Source organism: Saimiri boliviensis, chromosome 4 (genome assembly GCF_048565385.1).
Source record: "Saimiri boliviensis isolate mSaiBol1 chromosome 4, mSaiBol1.pri, whole genome shotgun sequence".
NCBI classification, from domain to species: domain Eukaryota; kingdom Metazoa; phylum Chordata; class Mammalia; order Primates; family Cebidae; genus Saimiri; species Saimiri boliviensis.
In genome coordinates, this window is record NC_133452.1 from 13,844,305 (window position 1) to 13,871,469 (window position 27,165).

The following is a 27,165-nucleotide window of genomic DNA, read 5'->3' on the forward strand; positions in this document are numbered from 1 at the left end:
ATGGTTGTGCTTTAAGCCTGTATGTTTTGGAAACAGTTTGTCAAGAAGCCCAGCGCTAACTGATACAGCACCTTCATTCCAGCTGTGGAATGATGCCCTTTTCCCTCTCTCCCACATTCCAACCCTCCTTCTCTCTCTTCCGGTTTCTCCTTCATACTGTACCCCAAAAGATATTTTAAAACATACATTCCATCATGTTAACCTCACTAGATAACAGCCTTCAGTGTCCATCCATTGCATGCAGAGTGAAGACCAAGCTCCATACCTTGATGTGGCTTACCAGGCACACGCTAGTCTGCTCCTTGACGGTCTTTTGGTGAGCTCATCTATTTCATGCTGTCTTGCACTGTGGCCACTTTCTCTGCCTTAAACATGCCAGCTTCTTTCTCACTCAGGAATATGCTCTTGCTGCTCTCTTTGCCTTGCATTCCCTCTGGCTCTTTGCCTGACTGGCTTGTTTTCTTTTTCCAGTTCTCAGGCCAAAAGTTTCTTCCTCTGTGATACCTTCCCTGACCACGTTATCTAAGCACTGTTCTCTTTCTTCCCTTACAAAGAACTCATAGATTCATCTAGCATTTATCTCCTATTCGTTGATGACAGTTTGTCTTCTTTGCACACTGATAGGTTTCCAGCTCCTAGGCCAATGCCTGGCTAACAGTAGAAGTTCAGTAAACACGCAGCAGATCACTGGTGAGTAGGGAAACAGGACTGAATCTCTCGGAGTTGGTCTTACAGGTGGCTGCATTAAGAGCATACTTTGAAGAATGGCCTCCGCCTCCAACTCCCCTTGACATGATGACACAATAACACAGTGTGATATAGTACAGTGTTCTATAAACTTGCCGGAACACAAGAATCACTCATATTCATAGAATACAGAGCTTGGGTCCTATGGCATTAGCCTCTCTAGGGAAGGTGTCTGGGAATCGACACTGAAGTCAATACCCCAAGTAATTCTTGTAATTAGCAGGTAGGGGAGACACTGCAGAGGTGGGAAGAGCACAGGCTTGGAATCAGACAGTCAGTTTCAGTTCTGCCCTAGGGTCTTACTGGCTGAGTCACCTTATTCTCTTCTTCCCTCCTGCCCTGCTCATTCATTTACTCAATTTCTAATTCATTTATTTCATACATCTTGATTGGAAACCTACTATGTTTAGATATTTACACATAGCTTTTGGCCATGGGAATACAGTAGTTAGCAAGCTCTGTAAGGTACCTGCTCCATGGGTCTTAGCAAGAGGGAGACAAATACATGAACAAAACAATTTCAGATAAGATGAATGCCTCTCATGGGATGAAAGTGAGAAATAAATCAGGGTGATGGGATAAGTACTAGAAACCTTTTTTAGATTGGGGGTTCAGGAAAGACCTCTCTGATAACTAGCATGACAGATAGATAGATGGATAGACAGACAGACAGATAGACAGACAGACAGACAGACAGACAGACAGACAGACAGACAGATAGACAGCAACCTTTGTGTTGAGACTTGGTTAGAAGGATCCAACCCAACAGATGATGTTCCAGGCAGAGGAATAGAGTGTACAAAGGTGTGAGTCTCTATTTCTTCATCTGTAAAACAGTAGTAATCAAGTCGTGTTGTTGGGTATTAAAGGGTGTTAGATGATAAAGTATTCACAGTGCCTGATACTCGGTAGCTACCCAGCCGATGTAATTTTTCTTCTTGCCTGGAGGTAGAAGATGAGATACTTCACTCCTTCATTTATTCAACAAGTATGTTTGAGAAATTGTGGATGTGAGGGTTTCTCTCCTCAAGTGGCTTATAGTCCAGGAGGTAAGCTAAAGCATGCATCTAACGTAATGCAAAGCAGAAAGTGGACGGTGATTCTTGTTCTTCCCCATTGTCAGGGGAGCATTGCTGGGACCAAGAGACAGTGAGAAGGAATGAGAGGGATGAAAGATCTGGAGGACCATGCAACATCCACAGTCCAGTAGGATGCTCGTCCTGGGGCTGCGGGGAGATGTTGAAAAGGTACCACAAGGACTAGAGAGACTCAGGTGACTGGAATGGTCCTGAAAGCGACTTCCACTTGCTTTTTAGCTGTGCTTTTTGTCTCCTTCCATTTCCTCTATCCCCCAAGGTCCTTAGAATCATTTGGCCAAAGCTCACAGTTCAGATCAGCGACTAACATTCAGCAGGGGCCCTTCAGCTTCTGCTGTGTGCTCCTCAGCCACATGCAGAGCCTGAGTCAGAGCTTGGTAGTCGAAGCAGAGAGAGTGCAGGCTCACTGGGTTCATCAGCATGCAAAGGGGAGAATGTAACATGGGGCAGAGAGAGTCCCCTTTCCTGCCAGGCTCTGGTGATGGGAAGCGCATTATTTATTTAAATTTCTAGCATCGTTCCTGGGATGTGAGTATAATAAAAGTTCTCACCTTATAGATACAGACACTGAAGTAATAGGCAGTGGGGACCCCACATCTAGGTTTTCTAAGGGTAGAATTTTAATTTCAGCTTCTGAGTTACTTTTAGGCATGAAAGCTGAAATCAGGTGACGCCATACTGTACAATGGATTTGACCAAATTATTTTAACCACCGCTTCATCAGGGCAGGGGATTAGGTGTTCAACTGAATCGACTGGTAGCTGAGATAGCAAGTTTGGTATTTTTAAGCATTATGGCTGCGAATTAGCAGCTTTGTGTGGGGAGACCCTGAATCATGTGCTTTCTTTTCTTTTCTTTTCTTTTTTTTTTGAGACGAAGTCTTGCTCTGTCACCAGGCTGGAGTGCAGTGGCACGATCTTGGCTCACTGCAACCTCCTGGGCTCAAGCGATTCTCCTGCCTCAGCCTTCCGAGTAGCTGGGACTACAGGTACATGCCACCATGCCCAGCTCATTTTTGTATTTTTAGTAGAGACAGGGTTTCACCATCTTGGCCAGGTTGGTCTCAATCTCTTGATCTATGATCCGCCCACCTTGGCCTCCCAAAGTGCTGGGATTACAGGTGTGCGTCACTGCACCTGGCCTGCTTTCTTTATCTAACAAAATTTGGTTTTGTTGGATAGTCTCTTAGCTGATAGGTCATGGAACAAAAGGTGGTGTTTTAATAAAATGCTGCAGCAATATAATAAATTTAATTTCATTAAACATGCTAGGAGCAATAACATTGGAACACATCTCTAGTAGTATCACGAGCCTCTTGGGCTCTGGGTCACCATAGTGGAAGACATGAAACCTTATGATATTATGGCTCTGAACCAATTTCAAAGCTGTGAAAAAGTTGCTGTTGTGCCAAACTCAAAAAGACAACTATAGGCATGTCTAGAATTACTAAATTACGTGTTTGACTTTGGTCAAAATTATCATTACAGTTAGCATAGTTCTCATCATGATGATAAATAATAATCACATCTGAGCATTATGAAATATCTCACCACAGTTCTCTCTCATTTGATATTTTTCCAAGTGTTTCTTTAATTTCCCCCTCTTTTAATTTATAGTAACTGTTTTGTTTCCTTTTCATATGTATGTGTAGGTTTCTAGCTGGTTAAATTCCAGATCACTTTCTGCTGCTGAATTTTTCATGGCATGCTGTTTTAATCGGAGGTTCCCTCCCCATATAAGTCTCATCAATTTTTATGGACAATGAAGGCTAGTGTTCTATTTGGAAAGGAATGAGCATTACCTCAAATTCAGAGATGAGTCAAAGTAGAAGCAGTTGAGCACATCAAAGAAACCTTGATATTTCTAGGAAAAAATGAGCAATATCTTTGAACTTCCCAGAGCCTCTACATGCATAATCTTGCATGATGTTAGGGAGAAAAGCATTTAACCAGTGAAACTGCATGACCTGGTGCAAGGCAGACTTCCAATGCTACCAGCTGCCTGCTTCCCCTGGTCCCTGCTGAATAACCTCTCACTGCGCCTGCCAGTGAGACAGCCTGAGACACAGCAATGCTCTCCTAGAGTCTTAGGGCTAACCCTGTCCCTAATAGCTGTGTATGATTTGAGGGGAGTCAATTCAGAGCTCTACACTTCATGTTTTTTTTTTTCTTTTACAAAATGAGAAGATTGGACTAGCTCAGTTTATGAACTTATAGTAATTGTAAAAAAAAATGTACTTTTTTTTTTTAAAGATGTACTAGGAAGTGTAAGCAAAAAAAGCTGATAACTGAACTGTTTTGACTGAAAAAGGGGTGGATGATGCTAAAGCTCCTCTGCTGATCCCTTGGGATTTCTGGAATGCAGTTTGAAGATGCCTGGGCTAGCCCAGCTCTTGGATCCTAATTTTCCACTGGAAATGGGCATTGGGCACCTCCTACTTACTATTCGCCGGGTGGTTGGTGACTAATCTCGCCAGCCTAGCTTTGTTCTATACTATGCAAGTTTTGGCCCACATCTTAATTTTTGTCCAACAAAATACATCACTTTGAAACAACAAAAATAATTGTCATGATCCTTTTCTACCTGTGGCTCTGATTTGCATATGAAAGCCTTGAGCAGTGTGATACTGGGAAGAGCTTGGCCTTGGGCTTGGGGCCTAAATCCCAGCTGGTCTTTTCAGGATGGTATCTGAATGGGAGGCGGACTCCAACAGTGAGTGGCAGGACGGGCTCCTGAACGTTCAGTGCACCTGGTGAGTGCTCAGGCTAGAGAGGTCTCCTCCTCTGCCCTCCCCTTCCCTCCCTGCCCTTTTCTGCCCTTCCCTGCCCCCACTTCTCCACACCTCCTGCTTGGGACAAGAACCTCCCTTGCGCCTGCCAGTGAGACAGAGAGGGAAAGGTCCAGGAGTGCCTGAGTCTACTTTTTCACTGGGTCACATGGAACCTGGAAGGGGCCAGTAGTGATGGAGTTTACCAGTTCTGTGAAATGAGGAGAAAGAGGAAATCTATGAGAAAATGGAGCCTGGGTTTTTGCCCTAAGAGGTGCAGTGACCCCACCCACTAATGCATGCGGCCCCATCAACAGTTCCCATGCATGACTTGGCCGTCACATGAGTGGAGGCTTCTCCTTTCCTGGGAGTCCGGAGGAGAGTGTGGGTAGGAGGAAGCTCCTTGAGATGGGGACCTAAAGTTTGACCTTTGGGTCAATTTTTTCTTCAGCCTCTATCAAGTCTTCTTCCAGTCAGTCTTTTTTTTTTTTTTTTTTTTTTTCTGAGGTGGAGCCTCGCCTTGTTTCCCAGGCTGGAGTGTATTGGCACCATCTGGGCTCACTGCAACCCCCGACTCCCGAGTTCAAGCAATTCTCCTGTCTCAGCCTCCCAAGTAGTTGGGATTATAGGCACGGGCCACCACGCCCAGCTAATTTTTGTATTTTTAGTAGAGACAGAGTTTCACCATGTTGGCCAGGATGGTCTTAATCTCCTGACCTCGTGATCCGCCCAAAATGCTGGGATTACAGGCGTGAGCCACCATGCCTGGCCCCAGTGGTCAGTCTTACCATTTCATAATTTGAAATGTCTCAGAGTCATGCTTTCTTCACCACTTCTGTGTCATTAACCTTAAACCAAGAAATTATCACCCCTGCCTGGCATAATTCCAGTGTTTACTCTCCCCCCACTGCTGTCCCTGATTCGGTTTCTGCCGTATCTTTCCAAAGTTTTCACTTCTGGCCAAAAAATGATGGCTTCATGTGCTTCACTGAAATAAGTCTAGATTCCCTCTCTGGCCTTCAGACTCCCCTCCAGGTCCCCAATCTGGTTCTGTGCTGCTTCTCTGGGGTTATTTTTGGGAACTCCCCCACAATGCTCCTCTTGGTCTGGGCAGGCAGATTTCTGTCAAGGAGGTACTACTGACTTATACCAAAGCCACCATGCTTTATATCTTAAAAGGGAAAGGCTTCAGTTCTCTAGGCTTGACTTGGGTAGCTATAGGCCGGTGTTGGAAAGAATTATTATTGCCACGAGAAACATCCTATAACTTAAAAAAGTGGGATGCCAAGTTTTATAATTACTGTAATTATGATAAAACATTTACATATGGGAAAATACTAGAAAGAAATATTCTAAAATTATTTTAGCTGCATTAGAAGATAAGAATAAGATAATATTTATAAAACAACTTTTCTGTAATTTTTTCTATTGCTTTGATAATTACACTAAAACAAGAGAAGAGTAATGAGTTTTATTATTTTTTTCTAAATAGTTAAGCTCTGGACCAATTGTAGTTGGTCAAGAAGATCTCTAATAATCCAAATTTTGAAATCTCTGATTTTATGAAAATGAAAAAGTAACAATGTCAAGAAGAAATAAAAGGATGAATAAACTATTAGATTATTTACAGCTCTAGGTAACTGCAAATATAACATGCCAAAAGTAATGCATGTTAATGAATGATAAGAATTAAAATGTTTCTATCTATTAAATCAAGAAGACAAACTATAATCTTTAAGAATATTATTTTCCAGGAAATAATTTCTCTGTTCTTTCTTACCAAGCCTTCCATTAAAGATGAGCTTTTAAGGTTTATCCTTTTACTTATTTGTTTAAAAAAACACAACACTTAGCCAACTTAAAAAAAGGAAGAAAGAAAAAAGCGGCCTCTGATAGATTGCCCAGTAAAGAATTATTTATACGAAAAATCCTGCCTAAGCATAATTTTTTGAGATGACATGTGCTTTGAAAATGCAATGTGATTTCATCTTGAATGTAAAAGTAACTCTTTTTTTTCTTGTGCTGACACCAGGAGATACAGAACTTGCTGATGTAACACAGAGTAGTTGGCTCAATCAATCCTAAAACCTATAAATCCATGTGATTTACAATATATAGTACAGTATCAAGGAGAAAATCATTGATTTATATAACTGGAAATCTGAACAATACAAATTTACTTATGCTTGTTTTCCCTCCTCAAGAGCCTGCATCCATCATGATGGGGGAGGGTTAGGATTCCTACAGATCTGTGATTTGGACCCCAGTCCTTCTTTGGAGTACAATTTAGGATCTATTAGCATAGACTTTGTGGTCCACCAAGTGTCAGAACATGCAGAGTGAAGAGTGAAGATGGAATCAGGTTTCAAGGATTCCTAAGTAAAGCTCTAGCACATGTCACTCAAGAAAAATGCACAAACAGATAAAAGCAGGCCAGCTCCCCAGTTTCCTGAGATGATTTCTGTCTCAGGTAGGTCCCAGGCTTACCTCTTTATAAATGAGTACTCTAGTTGCAGGTGATCTTTTACTTTGGAAAGAATACTTATTGGCTCCTCTCAGGCAGAGGTTGGGGATCCATAAATGCCTGTTGAATGAATGAATTTCCTTTCCAATGAAGTCTTCCTCCAGCAGCTTTGCCTCACCTGGAACTTACGTTGATTATTTGGGTTTTATTGTAATTTGGCCTCACCACTGACTTTTCCAGCTTTATCACCTGCTCCCTGCTCACCTAGATCATCCCCGGCACGTGGCCTCATTTACTCACAGACCCTGGAAGGGGAATGCATACCCAGTGCAGTCATGGAAGTTTTCTTACCTTGTTCTGCTTACTGACATAAGATGTATCCCCACTTAATCCTTACAGCTTCTATAAGCTTTTGTGCAAGCTTCCGACCCATAAGTGATCTATCTCAACCCGTAAGTGTTCTATCTCAACCTGTACTTCTCATTTTGCCCTTGATCTTATTCTGTCCTGTGATACCAATTGTGTTATGCTAGGGCTGTGTATAACTTTTGTTATGTTCTTAAGAGAAGCCTCATGATATTGTGAATTCTTAACAGAACCTAGCACATCTAGCACAGTGTTATATATATATAGATATGTATTATGAGTTTAATTAGGTCCCCCCTCAAATTCATACTTTGAAGCCCTAACAATGAGTACCTTGAAATATCACCTTAGAATTTGAAAATAGGTTGTTGAAGCTGTAATTAGTTAAGTAAGAGTAGTTACGTAGGGTAGGCCCCATCTAATATGAATGGTGTTTTTATAAAAAGTGGAAACTTGGAGACGATACACATGCAGGCATGACATGGGAATGTGAAAGCAGATATGGGGAATGTCCAAGATGGCCATTAAGCCATCAGAAGTTAGGGAGAAGCATGAAACAGATTCTCTTTCACAGACCTCAGAGGGAACCATCCCTAGTAATTCCTTGATCTTGCATTTCTGCAGAGCTGTGCAATAATAAATTCCTGTTGTTTAAGTCATCCAGTTTGTGATATTTTCTATGGCAGCCCTAGCAAACAGATATAACATGCTTAATAAGCATTATTAAATCACAGTGAAAAAGAGAGCACCACAGAGATTACTGGGAACTTAAAAAAAAACCCAGATATTTTTTAAAACAAGAATGTTAAAAATAGACTTTAATATGTAGAACAGTTTTAGGTTCACAGCAGAACTGAGTGAAAGGTTCTGCGATTTCTGCCCCTGCATGTACATAGTCTCCCTATCAAAATCCCTCAGTCTCCCCAACTATCAAAATCCCTCACTAGAGTGATGACTTATTGCATACATTGATTGACCCAACATTGTCACCCGAAGTCTGCATTTAGTGTTAGAGTTCACTCCTAGTGTAACGTATTTTGCGGGCTTTGACAAATATGTAATGACAGGTCTCCACTATTATAGTAGCATACAGATTGTCTTCATTGCCCTAAACCCCTCTGTGCTCTGCCTATTTATCCCACTCTCCTGCCTAACCCCTGGCAATCACTGATCATTTTAGGATCTCCAAAGTTTTGCCTTTTCTAGAATGTATGATTGAAATAATATGATATGCAGCCTTTTCAGATCGGCTTTTGTCACTTAGTTATATGCATCTAAGTTTCCTCCACGTCTTTTCATGGTCTTGTAGCTTGTTTTCAGTGCTGAATACGATTCCATTGTCTGGATAGACCATAGTTGATTTATTCACTTACTGAAGGACGTCTTGATTGCTTCTAAGTTTGAGCAATTATGAACAGAGCTGCTAAAGACATCCATGAGCAGGTTTCTAGGTAGCCATATGTTTTCAAATAATCTGGGTCAATACTAACAATCATGGTTCTTGGGTCATACGGTAAGAGTGTGTTTAGTTGTGTAGGCAGCTGCAAGACTGTCCTCCCAACTGGTTGTACTATTTTGCATTCCCTCCAGCAATGAATGAGCCTTCCTGGTGCTCCATACCCTTACCATCATTTGGAATTGTCAGTTCTGGATTTTGACTATTTTAATCAGTGCATAGAAGTATCTCATTGTTATTTTAATATGAAATTGCCTAATGACATATGATGCTGAGCATCCTTTCATATGCTTATTTTCCATCTTTATATCTTCTTTAGTGAGGTTTAGTGTTTAAGTGTTTGCCCCATTTTTTAATCGGGTTATTTTCTCATTGTTGAGTTTTAATAGTTTTTATATTGGAATAAAAATTATTTATCAGATATGTCTTTTGCAAATATTTTCTCCCAATCTGTGGCTTGTCTTAGTCTTTTGATAATGTACTTTGCAGAGCTGAAGTTTTTAATTTTAATGAAGTCCAACTTACCAATTCTTTCTTTCATGGATTCTACATTTGGTATTGCATCTAAAAAGTCATCATCAAATCCCAAATCATCTAGATTTTTCCCGTGTTGTCTTCTAGGATTTTTAGTTTTGTATTTACATTTAGGTCTACAATTAATTTTGAGTTAATTTTTGTGAAAGGTGTAAAGTCTGTGTCTAGATTCTGTTTTGTTGTTGTTGTTGTTTTTTATGTGAATGTCCACTTGTTCCAGCAATATTTGTTGAAAAGACTATCTTTGTTTCATTGTTTGCCTTTGTGTCCTTGTCAAAGATCTGATGACTCTAAAAGTGGATCTATTTCTGGGCTTTCTATTTCAGGTTCCATTGATCTACTTGTTCATTCTTTTACCAAGAAATACACTGTCTTGATTATTGCAGCTTTGTAGTAAGTCTTGCCACTGGCTACTGTCAGTCCACCAACTTTGTTCTCCTTCAGTGTAATATGTCTATTCTGGGCCTTTTGTTTCTCCATACAAACATTAGATTCAGTTTGTCAATATCCATAAAATAACTTGCAGGGATTTTGATTGGCATTGACCAAATCAAAGAAGTGGTATCTCAATAATATTGAGTCTCTCCATTAATACACATGAAATATCTCTGCATTTTTGTTCTCTGATTTATTTCATCAAAGGTTTATAGTTTTCCTCATAAAGATCCTAAACATATTTTGTTAGATTTATATATTTTATTTTAGTAGTATAGTGTTTTAAATTTCCTTCCTCCTTCCTTCCTTCCTTCCTTCCTTCCTTTCTTCCTTCCCTCCCTCTCTCCCTCCCTCCTTCCCTCCCTCTCTCCCTTCCTCCCTTCCTCTCTCACACCCTCCCTCCTTCCTTTTCATTCATTCATCCATTCATTCAATTTTTTTTTTGCAGAGTTTCACTCTGTTGCTCAGGCTGGAGTGCAGTGGCATGATCTCAGCTCACTGCAACTGCAACTTCTGCCTCTTGGGCTCAAGGGATCCTTCCACCTCAGCCACCCAAGTAGCTGGGACTACTGGCATGTGGCACCATGTCCAGCTAATTTATATATATTTTGTAGAAATGAAGTTTTGCCATGTTGCTCAGGCTGGTCTCAAACTCCTGGGCTCAAGTGAACTGCCCACTTCAGCCTCCCAAAGTGCTGGGATTACAGGTGTGAGTCAGCTGGTGTTTTTAATTTCAAATCTCATTTATTCATTGTGGGTATGTAGGAAAACAATGGACTTTTGTATATTAACTTTATATCCTTCAACCTTGCTATAATTTCTTGTAAGTTCCTGTAGAATTTTTGTGATTTCTTTACGATTTTCTGCATAGATGACCACGTCATCTGAAACAAAGACAATTTTATTTCTTCCTTCCAAATCTGTACGTCTTTTATTTCCTTTTCTGATTTTATTCCATTAGCTAGGACTTCCAGTGTGATGTTAAAAGGAGTGGTAAGAAGGGGCATCCTTCTCTGGTTCCTGATCTTAGCAAGAAAGTTTTTAGTTTCTCACCATTAAGTGCAATGTTAGCTGTAGGTTTTTTGTAGATGTTCCTTATCAAGTTGAGGAAGTTCCCTTCTATTCCTATTTTTTTCTGAGAATTTTTATCATGAATGAGTGTTAGATTATTCAAATGTTTTTTCTGCATCTATTGATATAATTGTGTGGTTTATTTATCTGTTGATGAGATGGATTACATTAATCAATTTGAAAGGTGAACCAACCTTCAGGCTGGAATGCAATGGTGGGACCTTGGCTCACTGCAACCTCCAACTTCCTGGTTCAAATGCTTCTCCTGCCTCAGCCTCCCGAGTAGCTGGGATTACAGGTGTGTGCCACCATGCCCTGCTAATTTTTGTATTTTTAGTAGAGACAGGGTTTTACCATGTTGGTCAGGATGGTCTTGATCTCTTGACCTCATGATCTGCCTGCCTCAGCCTCCCAAAGTGCTAGGATTACAGGCATGAGCCACTGAGCCTGGCCCTACAATTCTTTCTTGTACATTGTTGGATTCAATTTCCTAATATTTGTTGAGGATTTTATATCATGTTTATGATAGATACTGGTTTGTAGTTTTTTTTTGAATTGTTTTTGCCTGTTTTTGGTATTTGAGTAATGCTATCCTTACATCTATCTGTGTTAGAAAATAATTCCCTTCTGCTTATATCTTCTGTAAGAGGCTGTTGAGGATCGGTATAATTGCTTTCTCATATGTTCAGTTGATTTCACCAGCAAGCCCATCTAGGCTTGAGGCTTTCTGTTTTGGAAGGTTATTAATTGCTGACTTAATTTCTTTAATATGTATATAGTTCTATTCAAATCATCTTTTTCTTCTTGTGTGAGTTTTAGAAGACTGTATCTTTAAATAAATTGGTCTATTTCTTTAGGTTATTAAGTTTGTAGGCAGAGTGTTGTTATAATATTCCTTTATTATCCTTTTAGTATTTGTGGTATCTGTAGTGGTGCCTCCTCTTTCATTTCTATTGTTAGTAATTTGTGTCTGCTCTCTTTTTCTTCACCTGGCTAGGGGCTTATCAACTTTATTGATCTTTCAAAGAACCAGTTGTTTATTTTGTTGATTTTCTCTATTGATTTCCTATTTTCAATTTCATTGATTTCTTTTCTAATTTATTATTTAGTTTTTCTTCTTATGTTGGATTTAATTTATGTTTCTTTTTATAGTTTCTTAAGTTGGAAACTTAGATTATGGATTTAAATCTTTCTTCTTTTCTAATACATTCATTAAATGCTATACATTTCTCTCTAAGCACTGCTTTAGCTGCATTCTGTGCATTTTAATATGTTGGTTTTTGTTTTTATTTAATTCAAAATATTTTGACATTTCTATTGAGAGGTCTTTTTGATGCTTGTTTTATTTATAAATGTTTTGTTTATCCTCCAAGTATTTGTGGATCTTCCAATTATCTTTCCATTTATTAATTTGTAGTCTAAGAGCAGACATTGTGTGATTTCTATACTTTAAAATTTATTATGTTCTGTTTTATGACCCAGAATGTGACCTACTTTGATGAATGTTCCATGCAAACTTGAGAGTAATGTGCATTTTTCTGTTGGATCAAGGGCTGCAAATTATATCATGTGATCAATGGTGCTGTTGAGTTCAACTATATCCTTACTGGTTATCTGCCTGCTGGATCTGTCCATTTTTGATAGAGTGGTATTGAATTCTATCACTATAATAGTCGATTGTGCTATTTCTCCTTACAGTTCTCAGTTTTTGCCTTACTTATGTTGATGCTCTGTTGTTTAGGTACATACACATTAAAGACTGTTATGTCTTCTTGGAGTATTAGTCTCTTTATCATTAGGTAATGCTCCCCTTTATTCCTGATGTCTTTTCTTGCTCCAAAGTCTACCTTGTCTGAAATTAATACAATAACTCTTGCTTTCTTTTGATAAATATTAGCATGGTTTACCTTTCTCCATACCTTCATCTGTAACCTGTATGTGTATTTAAATTTAAAGTGAATTTCAGGTATGTCTTTTCTCTATGCCTTCGCCTGTAATCTATATGTGTATTTATATTTAAGGATTTTATATATATATATATTCTCCATGCCTTCATTTGTAATTTATATGTGTATTTATATTTAAAATGGATTTCATGTAGTTGAGTCTTGTTTCTGACAATCTGTTTTTTAATTGGTGTATTTAGGCCATTGACATTTAAAATGGTTATTGATATAATTGTATCATATTTGTTATTTTCTATTTTTTGTCATTGTTCTTTGGTTCTATTTTTGTCTTCCACTCTCTTTCTGCCTTTTGTGGTTTTAATTGTGTAATTTATATCATTATTTTTAGTAAATCAGTTTTTTTTCTCTCTCTCTCCTTTTTTAATGGTTGCCTGAGGGTTTGCAGTAGGTATTCATAACTAATCCAAGTCTGCTTTCAACTAGCACTATACCAATTCATGGATAGTACAAGTACCTGACTATAATAAAAGAATCCTAATTGCTTCTTCCTGTCCATTGTATCATTGCTTTCAGTCATTCAATTATACAGAAGTGTGCAAAGTGTGTATATGCTGTGTGTGTGTGTATTCAAATACCTTGTTGCTATTATTATTTTGAGCAAACTATTATCTGTTAGGCCAATTATAAGTAAAATAAATGTTTTTATTTTTACTCTCACTTATTTCTTTTCAGATGCTCTCCTTTTGTTTTATCTGGATTTGCATTCCTAACCCATCTTGTTTTCCTTCTCTCTGAAAAACTTCTTTTAGCATTTCTTTGAAGGCAGGTTTGCTGGTAGCAAATTCCCTCAATTTCTGTTTGTCAGAAAGTCTATTTATCCTTCACTTTTGAAGGATAATTTTTCAGGGTACAAAATTATAGATTGGTGAGTTTCTTTTTTCTCTTAACACTTTAAATATTTTGCTCTATTCTTTTCTTACTTGCATGGTTTCTGAGGATAAATTGAATATAATTTTTATTTTTGTTCCTCTGTTGGTAAGTTTATTTTTTCTGTCTTTTTTCAAGATTTTGTCTTTAGTTTTGATTTTCTGGAGTTTGAATATGATATGCCTGTGTGTATTTTTTTTTAAATGTATCCTTCTGGTATTCTCTGAGCTTCCTGTGTCTGTGGTTTGGTGTTTGACATTAATTTGTGAAGATCATCAATCGTTATTGTTTTAAACATTTTGCCTCTTTCTTTCTTTTCCTTTAGTATTCCCATTACACATATATTACATCTTTTGTAATTGTCCCACACTTGGATATTCTGTTTGTTTTTTTTTCTTCAATCTTTTTCTCTTTGATTTTCTGTTTTGGAAGTTTCTATTAACATATCCTCAAGTTTAGAACATCTATACTCAGCTGTATCCAGTCTACTGAGAAGCCCATTGAAGAATTCTTTATATCTGTCTCAGTGTTTTGATCTGTAGCATTTTTTAATTCTTTCTTAGAATCATGATCTCTCTGCTTAAATTTCCCATCTGTTTTTGCATACTGTCTACTTTATCTATTAGGCCCTTAGCATACGTATTAGTCTATTTTGTGCTGCTATAACAGAATACATCAGACTGCACGCTTATATTAAAACATAATTTACTCTCTCACAGTTCTGGAGGCTGTGAAGTCCAAAATCAAGGTGCTACCATCTGGTGTCTAACGAGGGCCTTTTTGTGTCCTTACATGGCAAAAGGTAGAAGGGCAAAAATGGACAAACTCTGTTTCACAGGGCAGAAGAGTGAAGACAGAGATCCTATTCCTGTGAGCTCTTTTATAACAACATTCATATAGTCATGAGAACAGAGCTGTTATGATGTAAACACTTCCCATTAAGCCCCACCTCTTAGCACTCTTGATATGGGAGTTAAGTTTCTAATACCTGAATTTTGAACAGGACAAAAACTTCAAACCATGGCAGTATACTAAACATATTGTTTTAAATTTCCCAGCCTTATAACTCCAGTATCCCTGCCATGTGTGAGTCAGGTTCTGCTGCTTGTTTTGTTTCTTTAAATTGGTATGGCTTGTATTTTTTTTTCTTGCTTGGGAGACATGGTGTAATGGGTAAAAGAAATGGAAGTAAATAGGCTGTTATTAGCCTATTTTTATGCTGTTGATAAAGATATACCAAAGACTGGGTAATTTATAAAAGAAAGAGGTTTATTGGACTTACAGTTCCACATGGCTGGGGAGGCCTCCCAATCATGGTAAAGATGAAAGGCTCATCTCTCATGGCCTTATATAATCATCAGATCTCATGAGACTTATTCACTACCACGAGAACAGCACAGGAAAGAACCGCCCTCATGATTCAGCTAACTCCCACTGGGTCCCTCCCACATCACGTGGGAATTCAAGACAAGATTTGGGTAGGGACACAACCAAATCATATTGCAGGCTCTTAGTAATGCAGTGGTGAAGTGTAGTGGGGATGAGGACCATTGTGTAGCCCTATAAGTAGTTATAGCCCTATAATTAGTTATAGGGCTGTACAGTGGTCCCCATCCCCTACCCCTCACCACTTCATTAGTGAGCCTGTGCCTCTTCACAACAGTGGGCTGGAGTTGGGTATTTCTCCTTTCCCACATGAACACTAGAGCTGACTGGAGTTAGATATTCTCCTTCCCCCAGTTTCACTGATGAAACCCCAACAGTTTAGGCTTTTAAATAGTTTCTCTGGAGGACAGGCCTTATTAACAAGAATTGAATGCTCTGGCATATTTCCAAATGGTTCGTTTTCTCCCTCTTCCTTTTGGAAGTATGAAGGTTTTTTGTTTGGTTGTTTGTTTTGTTTATTTTTGTTTACTTGATTTTCACTGTGAGGACTGTAGGTAAAACTCTCAAAGGTGTGGAGTTCCTTATATAACTAGGTCCCTTTGGAGTTTTTATCTCTCAGATGATCTACACTGGACTTCTAGCAATTTGCCAATTACAGTTCAAGTTTTCCTAGCTGGTTTCTGCAGAGGCTTCTGCTGCGGGGATTCTGCTCTGGTAAGTTGTGATTCTCTGTATCTGCCTCTCTATTTCACCAACTTTGGGGGTAGCAGTTTGTACTGTGATCTCACATCTTTCACAGATCTAAGAAGAGTTGTTGACTTTTCAGTTTGTTCAGATTTTTACTTTTTAGGGTGAAGTGACAATTTCTGAGCACCTAATATCCTAGGCCAGAAACGGGAAGTCCTGTGGACTTTTCACTTACCTCCTGGGTACACACAGCTACTCTGGCTGTGTGTTTAATGCAAAGCTAAACTCATTTTATTTTTAACATAATGTCATTTAAAAATTATAATCTGTTGCTGAAACTTCAATAGGGATTCATTAGATATAATGTGAGCTTGCATTAAAATAGCAAGAAAATATTTCTTGGATAAATTAATTGCTACAAGAAATGATCAAATTTAATTTATCAAAACAGGACAAAAAACAAATTAGGTAAATGTAATCATTTACATTTTATTAAGAGCCAAGTATATTCAGAAATAGTAAGACATCATTTATTTTATTTTTTCTATTCTAAAATGTGGCATATTAAAATATCTCCATTAAAACAGTGAAACAGTATACCATATTTGTAGCATTTTCAGCATCACATAGCCACTTAATATCAGAAGTCATGTTGGATTGGTATAGTAGATGTAGACTCAGATCTTCCTCCCATGGAGCCCCACCTTTGTTTCATTCATAGCTCAAAAGTCTGTCATTCCACAGGACTTTTTCTTTAATAAATGGAAGAGAAACATCACTGCACATGTTACAGCAGTTGAGTTCTTTTGAATTAGGTTGTTCCAAAAATTACTGTTTCATCTTGTACAGCTCCCCTACTGATTTTTTAGAACTGAGCACTATAGTTTCTCTTCCTTGAAGTATTCTAACATTTTGCTTGTTTTGCTCAGATCATTCAAAAACAAAATCTGACTTTTTAAAACATTTTCATGTAAAATGTCCTTCAGTCATGGAAACAATGAATAGTAATATTTAAGATGAAATAAGTGGCAACATCCCAATTCTAAATTGAAAGTATACAGCTGTGTAGTAGTACAGGCCAGAGGTAAGTGGGTGAAATCCATATGTCCCTGCAGCGGGTCCTGCATTTTAGGGTCATATATATATGGTGTACACACACACACACACACACATACACACAGTAAAAACATCACTCATTTTATTTTTTCTACTCTAATATATGGCATATAAAAATATTTTCATTAAAACAATGACAACAGTATGCTCTATTTGTATTATTTTTTTTTTGATGCTGTAGTCACCTAATATCAGAAGTCATGTTGGAGTGTTATAGCAGCTGTAGATTCAGATCCCCCTTCCATGGAACCATCTGTGTTTTGTCACATGTATGCAAAGAAGATCTGCATTTACACATATATGAAAAATTATTTCCAGCATGGACTTTTATTTGTCTTTTTTGTTTGTTTTTGCCCACAAAATGGCTATTATTGACTCATGGAACACTGTTTGGAAAAGACTATGAAGAGAGTGATTCTTCATCAGTGACTAGGCATCTTTTCATGGTAGGAACACCCAGATGGGGTTCATTTTGATGATATAATTTACCTGTGTGCTTAGAGAGCTTTGATCAGATGAAATACATCGTTAAAAATATTATATAAAATATATGCTACTTGGATAGAGCTGTGATTCTTTGGAAGTGGAGAAATACATCTCGTTGCACTGGGATTTTGTTAATCTCTGGATTTCCTCAACTTTCCCTCTGGCTTGCTTTTCCATTTTCCTGCTTCTAATGTGATGAAATGTCATGGGCCTCACCATTACCCACGGATCCATTACATATTTATGTGAAGCACCATTGAGACAGGCACTTGTTTCTCCTTGGTGGGTGTTTAGGAAGACTTGGGCCTTTCAGAATCAGCAGGGTTTTTATGTTTGACTGATTCTAGCTCAGAGTGGCTAGTATTTGTCTTAGTCTCCTCAGAGAGGAGTTTGGAAGTCCACTTCATCTTTTGCTGGGGAGGTGAGGGTCAACACAGACAAGCATCTCTTGTTTCCATTCAGCTTGTGCTCTGACTCCGGCTCTCCCACAGTGTCACACCCCCTGTCTCCCTGTCTCTGAGCAGGGCTATGTAGTAAGGTGCAAAGACAAGTTAACAAAGGACTGTAGCCCTGGTCAGAGGCCTTCAGTAAAACCTTCTTCCTGCAGGCCTCTGCACAGAGCCAGAAGCAACTTGACTGGGCCACACATACAGAAGGAAGGGAGAGTGGAAAGAGGACTCATGTAGAGAGAATAATGTAATCACGTGATATGGTTTGGCTCTGTGTCCACACCCAAATCTCATATTGAATTGTAATCTCCCAGTGTTGGGGGAGGGACCTGGTGGGTGGTGATTGGATCATGGGGGCAAATTTTCCCATTGCTCTTCTCATGATAGTGAGTGAGCTCTCATGAGATCTGGTTGTTTAAAAGTGTGTAGCATTTCCCTCTTTACTCTCTTCCCCTTGCTCTGCCATGTGAAGAAGTCGGTTTTTTTCCTCTTCAACCTTCCACCCTGATTTTAAGTTTTCCAAGGTCTCCAGAAGCATATTTCCTGTACAGCCTGCAGAACTGTGAGTCAATTAAACTTCTTTTCTTTATAAATTACCCAGTCTCAGGTAGTTCTCTATAGCAGTGTGAGAATGGGCTGTACACCATGCTCTTAGCTTGCATCTCTTCCCCTACCCAATTTTCCTTCAATGAAGGAATGGTAAAAATAAACATTCTAAACTCCTGCCAAATAATACAGCAGTTGCATTGCATTTTTTTTTCTTCAGAACAAATAAGTATTAGAATTATTGGATGAAATAAGTCTTTATTCCTACTTCTCCCTGACCCCACCAAATAACCGCATACTGTTAAAAACTGTCCTACTAGTTATACAATCTTGAATATACATATATTCAATATATAACTCTCTCATCTCTAAAGATGATTTGAGTGATTGTATTAAGTTGCAATGTATTACTCGACATTATAATATTTAGCCACATATGACCAATTAAATTACCCAACCCTATAGAAATCTATAGTGTGGTACTTATTAATAGCTAATATATTGGTATAATGCATAGAATCATAAAAGTATAGACCTAAGGTGTACACTTCTGTTGTTATGATAGATTAACAACATTTCCTGATTCAACCTTTTTATTGATTTTTTTTTAAATTTTTGAGACAGTCTTGCTCTTTGCCCAGGCTGGAGTGCAGTGGCTTAATCTCAGCTCAGTGCAACCTTTGCCTCCCAGGTTCAAGCAATTCTTGTGCCTCAGCCTTTCTAGTAGCTGGGATTACAGGAAGCTGCCATGACGCTCAGCTAATTCTTTGTGTTTTTAGTAGAGACAGGGTTTCACCATGTTGGCCAGGCGGGTCTCGAATTCCTGGCCTCAAGTGATCTACCCGCCTCAGCTTCCCAAAGTTCTGGAATTACAGGCATGAGTCACTATGCCCGGCCTGATTCAAACATTTTTTTATGGTTTGAAAAATATCAGAATTACATTCTCCGTTGCTCACCACCTCTCCATTTATTTTTTTTCTGCACATCAATATTTTCTTTGAACATGAAAAGATCCAGAGATGTTGACATATGAGAAGAAGCTTGTTCTGACAATCTCCAGATTAGTTTGGTGGCTGAATTTCATGAATTCTGGTGAGAATATTAACTTCTTTTAGAATTCTTGGATTTCAACAAGCCAGTTAGGGAATATAGTAAGAATTTGGATGTGTATCTCAAAGGCTATTTAGCTTTGGTATTATTATTCTTCCTTTTCTAAGGCATACTAAAACTGAAATAAACAAGATCCTGAAAACAAATGCCAGTGGGGTTTTTTTGGTCTCAGAGCCCCAAACCAGTAAAGTCACTGGCATTCAAACCCTGCCATTTCCTCCTTTCTTGCTAGGTCACCTGGCAGCCCTGCTCTGTCTTCCTGTTGTTCTTGTCATCCCCATGGCTTTTGGGCAACTGATGCTTTTGCTGTGTTCCTTCCTCTGTCTGCTCGCAAAGGTGCCAGCATCTAGGAACAGGCTTCTTGTTTCCTCTGAGATACTTCTGGGGGACTGTTAGAGGCTGTGAGTGTCCATTTCCCTGTACCACACCCAAAAGCTCATTTCTCCTTTGTCATGAGACTCTCAAGAATTTTAGCTTTGTCTTCCTTTAGAGTAATTTTTCAGCTGGGTGTGGTGGCTCACACCCATAATCCCACCACTTTGGGAGGCTAAGGTGGGAGAATCACTTGAGAACAGGTGTTTGAGACAAACCTGGACAACATAGTGAGAACTCGTCTCTATAAAACATAAAAAAATTAGCTGGGCATGGTGGTGCGTGCGTGTAGTCACAGCTACTTGGGAGGTTGAGGTGGGAGGATTGCTTGAGCCCAGAAGTTCAAGGTTACAGTGAGCTATGATTGTACCACTGCATTCCAGCCTGGTTGACAGACAGAGACCCAGTCACTTAAAAAAAAAAAAAAAAAAAAGTAAATTTTCTGCCAACTAAGAGCAACTCTCATTATTGTTTGGGGAGTCTGTGACATATCTTTTCTAGGGAGAGTTAATCCTGGTATTTAAAGGCCCATCTCTCCATTCAATGTTTTCTTCAAAATTTCTCTCAAGAGGCTGAGTCTTCAACAAAAATTAAAAATAAAAAGAAGAATTTAAATATTGAGATTAGGACTCCTTTTGCTATGGTTGAAGCTGTTTGGTTGATTGTTAGTGATTGAAAAGATACATATGAATATATATTACAAATAATCCTACAGATTTCAGTATCAATCACCCATTGCTCTATGACCAATAACAATGCAAGTTTTGTTTCTGTTTAGAAGAAAATTAGTTTAATTAAAGTTTAGAAGAAAGCTAGTTTAATTAAATTATCTGTACTTATTTGCAGTGATATAAAATGTACATATGTAGCAGGTATATAAAAATTAATTTTTCCCTTATTTCCTGTTTTTCAATGCTATTGAGTCATTAATTTCTTCATTCAGTAAATAGGCACTCATGATTATGTACTGTACACCATGGTCTGTGCTGGGGATATCACAGCAAATAAAGAGTATATGAACTTGATCTCACAGCCTTGCAGTTTAGTAGCTGTAGACAGCATTAATAGTTACCTTCATCATCATTGCCCATCTCAATTTAGGAATCTTGTTAAGATCTAGCACATCTGGTCACTTTCAGCATGAGAAAATATCCAATTTAAAAAACAGAGCCAAGGCACAGTGGCTCACGCCTGTAATCCCAGCACTTTAAGAGGCTGAGGTGGGTGGATCACCTAAGGTCAGGAGTTCAAGACCAGCCTGACCAACATGGTGAAACCCCTTCTCTACTAAAAATGCAAAAATTAGCCGGGCATGGTGACACATGCTTATAATCCCAGCTACTCGGGAGGCTGAGGCAGGAGAATCGATTGAAGCTAGGAGGTGGAGGTTGCAGTGGGCTGAGAACAGGTCACTACACTCCAGCCTGGTGACAGAGCAAGACTCAGTCTCAAAAAACAAAAAAAACAAAACCCCAAAACAAAACAAAACAAAACAAACCAGAAGGCAAACAATTCAGAGTATTGCCAGTATACATCGTGTGATATGTTTCAGTGTTCAGCAATATGCTGTGAAAGTTGTAAAGATCTTTATCTGCTTAGTAAGGCAAAATGGTTAATTTTGTGTAACATACCTGTTTTGTATACAATACAAAGGAAATACCAATACTTTCGGTCTTTTTGAGGAGTCAACATAAAGCATAGAATATTAATGCTGTAGGGATATGGAGAATATCTTATTGAATTCTGTCATTTTTATACAGGGGAAATGAAAGAGCCAGAGACAGTGCTGGGTGTCCCCCAGCCCCTGCTTCAGACAGAGGGGTGTAATTGAGACCAGCTGAGGCTGGATGACCTTACCACTAGCTTCAACTATAAAAAGAGAATTGCAGAGGAAAATACAAACTTAGAAAAGGCCAGGTTTTCTCCGGAGACTTGGTCTAATGCAAAGCCTTGTTCTTGAGGGAAGCCTATTACGGAGATTTGCTTTCGGAGGTGGCTGGCTTGCCACTTTCAACAGGAGCAGAGTTGACAACTCCAAGACCTTAAAGAATGAGGTGACCAAGGGCAGTTCTCAAAATTTTACTCTAAAGGAAATGAATGAAATTTCCTTGGGAATTTTAGCTATTCAAGAATAAAATACAAAATGTTTTAGAGAGAAAAAGAGAATTGGTTAAAATACTCTTTTTAAAAGCCAGTTACCCATTTTATTAATTCCAAGTCACAAATGATTTTAAATGCCTCCCATTTTATATAGCCCTACGGAAAAATCACTGCCCATTAAGCTGGGATCCAAAGCTCTCAGCACTTTGATTTTATTTTGTACTTATTGAAAGAACTCTTTGAACTTAGACACAAGTTTTTATCATTGGTCACTCTTACGCCTACAAGAACAGGGAAAATAAACAGGACTAAGCTTATTGGAAGTGTTTGTCTCTGTGACAGCCTCGTGCTGCCTGAGGACCAGGAAAATTTCAAGGTTGGTTGGATAAGGTATTCCTAAGGTTGGCTAAGATATTCCTAAGCTTCTTTACATCAAGAGTTCAGTTCTTCTGCCTCACTCTTCATTGATCATCATTGATGTCCATGATTTTGTAGATACCTGTTCCATTGAAGACACTGGTGATGCATCATTTCTTAGAATCTGCAAGGTAGCAAAAGGCCATTGGCACAGAGCTCTTTACTTGGCTTTGCAATTCAGTGGAGAGCTAGTCTACCGTGGTTCAGGAATGCATCTGATCACTTCCTGGCATTCCCTCCCAACCTGTCTTCCACGCCCAGCTGATTCTGAGTTCTTACAAGAACTCAAGAGTGTGCCTCCCTTTTTTCAGGATTTTTATTTCCACATTGCTGATGTTCAGTCATGCTTGCATGGTGAGAACTCTCTTGCAATTGCCATAAGGCAGACAGAGATTGTCAGATGCCACCGATTCTGAAACGTCCTGATTTCGTGCTTCAGAGATGTAAGAATGTAAAAAGAAATGTGTCTCAGAATGAATGAAAGATGGCACAGGAAGACTTTATTTCCTTTATTGCTCTTCTCCCTTTGGTATTTGACCTGTTCTGCTGCAGACTTAGGTCAATCAGCTGCTTCGTTTTGTCACTGTAAGGAATCAAGTTTGGAGTTCTGTCGAGTGCCTGCCTGGTGTTTCTTTAGGTCACCATCAGAATGCTGGTGATCTTTGAGCTGTCAACAGGTGTCCTGTGCAGAGCGGGCTGTGGCTGCAAAGTTTGAAAGAGGCTATACACCACACTTCTCTTATTTTCTTTATTCATTTATTTTTTAGAGCAGCTCTGAATATATATCATATCACTCTCTTGGAGAAGAGACATAATATCAATTTGGGTATTAGCCTCTGAAAAAGTCCTGCACTAAAGAATCCTGTTTGAATGCTTACTTCTGTGTTCCCAAGCTTATTGAGTATCAAAGTCTTTCCCCTCTCTGTCTTTTTATGAGGACAGAGTTAGAGTATCCTCTAGGATATTTCAAGGCTCAGTCCTAACATCCAAGCCTGCATCACCGCTGCTGACCTTCCATAGGACCCTCACATTGGATGCTGAGTTATCCTCAGAGGAAGGGCATATCCACAGAAAAGCTAGCAACATTTTCCCAGTCTTCAGGTAGCCTGAGGCTATGACCAAGGCAGACCTTTGCCAAGGCTCCTTTCCAGTGATGGCTTATCTTTATGTCTCTACCAAGGGTGTTCATGTCTGCATCTCATACTCAGTGGTTGGTTCCTCTTTCTCTAGTGGTAGTGCTCTTTTCACCCTCACCTGTTAATCTGCACACTTTCACACCCTTCCCAGATCTGCCCTCCAGTAAGCATTTGATAAGCATTTAAGAAATGATGAAGTATTACAGAAGACTGATACTGAGGCTCTTTTCTTGCTCTGTGTGTGTGTGTGTGTGTGTGTGTGTGTACACATATTTTATACACATGTACACACACTTGCTTATTGTGTGTTCTATGTATTCTGCCTGTTCAGGGATATTAGAGGTAACTGTGTCACCTATGAGGTAGGTACGGTTATTACTGCTGTTCTAGGGAGGTAAATGGAGTCTGAGAGGTGAGTGAGTGAATGTGCCAGTAGATTCGTCTGAGCTTTGTGAACCTCACTTGAAACCTTGCTCTCATGTTATAAAACCATCTCCTAAGGACCCACTATTACCACAAAACACTTTTGGCAACCAGTTAGCTCACCACAACAAAGGCCCAGGACAGTCACCAGCTTCCTGGAGGAGGGAAGGCTGGTTCTGAGCGGAGGTTGGTGGAAAGCCAGCTCTGTGTCCCTGCTGTGCAGTTTTTCACAGAGCTGGCTCTATGCATAGAAACCAATTTAAGTTACTTGAGTCAACATGCCGACCCAAAGTTGTGCCTTGGAGTTGGCTCTCAAGCTGTGGTCTTGGTGTTTCTGAGTTCTTGTGACCTGAATAGAAAAAAATACATAAATAAAAAGCAAAACAAGCCTGGAGTCTTCTATTCTGATCCAGTCGACAATGATCTTATTTCTTATTACTTTGACCTGAACATGCAAAGTGGCTCTGTCGATGAAGAGAACGTGGTTGGAACACACAGTTGTTTCTGCCTTTTCATTCATTTGAGTCACCAAAACTTAAGGATCCTTAGCAGCCCATGAATGATGGTGGAACTGTGTGCATAGTGTGGTCTTTCCTTCTTTATACTTTTCCATATTTTCTAAACCTCTCGTTATGTGTAGGGGTTAATTTTTAATGAGTAGACAGTATGTGTGTGTGGCAGGAAAGGAGAGGATTGTAAGGGATAAAGAGGAGCTGCCTGAGAAAGTTATATGGGAGGGAGGTGGAAGCATAATGAAAGGCCACTTCACATGGGGAAAAGGTGAGTCATGATGCTGACTTCCATTATCTTTCCAAATTGCATGCTGGTTGGAAAAATGATGACTTGGGCGCTACTGCCATTCCTGGTTTGCCATGGGCAGCATCTATGATGTCCCCTTGCCTGTTTGCTTCTGGAGTGATCTACCATCCAGATGAGCTTGGATCTGAGTGCTTTCCTGAGATGTAAGACTTTCAGTGCTAAAACTGGGGGCAATTTTCAGTTGATCATCTACCACCTCCCTTCCTTAGAACTCTCTCAGGCAGTTCCTCCTTACCCCTTTCATTCAACACACCCCTCCCTACCACATACACATGCTCTCTTCTCATTGAAAATTAATACACACACAGGACAAGAAGTTTGGAAAATATAGAAAAGTAAAAATAAGGAAAACCACATATGCATATAGCTCTACCATCATCTAGGGACATCTGCCATGAACATTGTGATATATTTACTTTCAGGTTTCTTTTCTATATAGGCAACCTTTCTGTGACTTATTTTCACATTTCATAGCTGCCCTCAATACTCATTTCAACTAAATTATCTTCATAAAATTATTTGCAGGAGTGAGGAGAGCCTTGGATGATTTATTTCCTCCTATATTCCTGAGATACGACCCTGGATGGATGCCCAAGGTGTAACATACAAGAACTATCAAAGACTTCAGTATCAGGTAATTAAATCCTTAACAGAGGTTGGCAACCATTTTGAGGTTTATAGATAAAGGAGGGCAGGGGAAATTGCAGAAAGTTTAGCAGAGAACCACAATAGCTGCGGAATATTTCATTAGGAGATTACAGAGCCGATGCCATAATTATTATCGGTATATGAGTATTTCTTATATGAAAGAGAGTGATAAATTTTTCTCCTACCTCTAGTGAACGTCAGAGAAGACGAAATGAGTCTTAAGCATAGTGTGAAGGATTTAGGCTAGATAATAAGAAAAGTTATTAACTACCTTAGTGGGTTCGAGAGAGTCTAAGAAATCTCCTTCTCTGAAAGTCTTTAAAAATGATAGAGATTTTCCTATCAAGGAAGGATTAAGTGTGGGCCTGCCTAATGTAGAAGAATAAACAAAATAGCCTGCCAGAGTCTCAGCCAGCACTCAGGTTCTATGATTCTATATATATTAGAGAGCACATAAAATGCACGTAAAATTGATTTTTATTTTACATTTTCCTTTGAGAAACAAAGAAAAATAGATAGTGATATTTTTAAGGTTCACGTTTAATTTCCAGACAGTTACGGAACAACCTGGGTTCTATGGGGTTGGATGGTAACATCAGAGGGGAAGCACTGGGCTGTAATGAAGTTGACTTTCATTATTTCTCCAAATTACATTCTTGTTGCTTTCCCCCGAAACTTTAAAATAGGTCCATTTAGTTCAGTAAATGTCTTAGCTGGGAGTTTAAGTCCCATTTGTATTTCAAGGGATTATACCAAATCTACCTCGTTTGCAATGCCACAAGTAACTTCTGGCCTTTGCTTCTTCAAGCCTGTTCTGTTGATTATTCTTAATTGTTAACAGCGTTTCATTCAAATCTCTGTATTTTCTCCTGTGCTTTTCCTCTCGTGCACATTCATGTGAATAATGCATTCCCTGTAAATATAGTCCATGGAGAACATCCCTTTCTATGCAAATTGGCAGCTCAGGGAATAGTTGTGTGCTTACAATGTCATTGAAAGTTGTACAAATCAATTGGCAAAAATTATTTTCTGTGATTATCTTGTTTTTGCAGTTACATTTTTAATTTTGACAGTTTAAGTGTGTTTAGGGGTCACGATAGTTAAAGGCCAAGCAGAATGTGGGGTAGGTCACTGCTGAGATTCCTACTGCTTGGCTAATGAGGTTTTCTTTGGACTTTTGGTGTCATTTAATCTCATTAACATTGAAGAGAGATACTTTAGAACAAAATAAATGAACAAATATTTATTGGGTGCCTGTGATGTGCAAGGTATACATATGGGGTAGAGTGAGGCATAAAAATTAAGAGCCGTTGCTTTCAAGATTTTCATCATCCAATTTAATCAAAATTATATAGTAATAAAATAAGGATATAGATCACATAGAAAAGGTACCATAAAGTGGGACATGATGAATTGGCAATAAATTATACAGGTTATAAGTACTCGATTTTGGAGAGAGAGCTGCAGGTTGCATTAGGAGCCTTTCATTCATGACATCTGAGTTGGCCTCAAAGGTGTTGGCTAAACAGAAAATGGGCCTTGCAGGATGGTAAAATAATGTCTGTAAATACTGAATAGGAGGGAGCAAAAGGTATATTTAAGAACTAATAAATACAATTTGGTTGAAAATAAATACAATTTGGTTGAGCCGAATAGTGGAAAAAGTTTGGAGACCAGTTCTCAGTTAATGCTAACTGCA

The 27,165-nt window shown here is 38.9% G+C and overlaps 1 long non-coding RNA gene across 1 annotated transcript in view; it reads left to right on the top strand.

Moving 5' to 3' along the window:
- The window catches only part of LOC141584238 (uncharacterized), a 671,799-nt gene that overhangs the window by 198,414 nt on the left and 446,220 nt on the right, over positions 1-27,165 (top strand). The window contains exon 2 of the long non-coding RNA XR_012517148.1: positions 25,344-25,452. This is a non-coding gene — a long non-coding RNA (uncharacterized LOC141584238). The remainder of the gene's footprint in view (positions 1-25,343; positions 25,453-27,165) is intronic.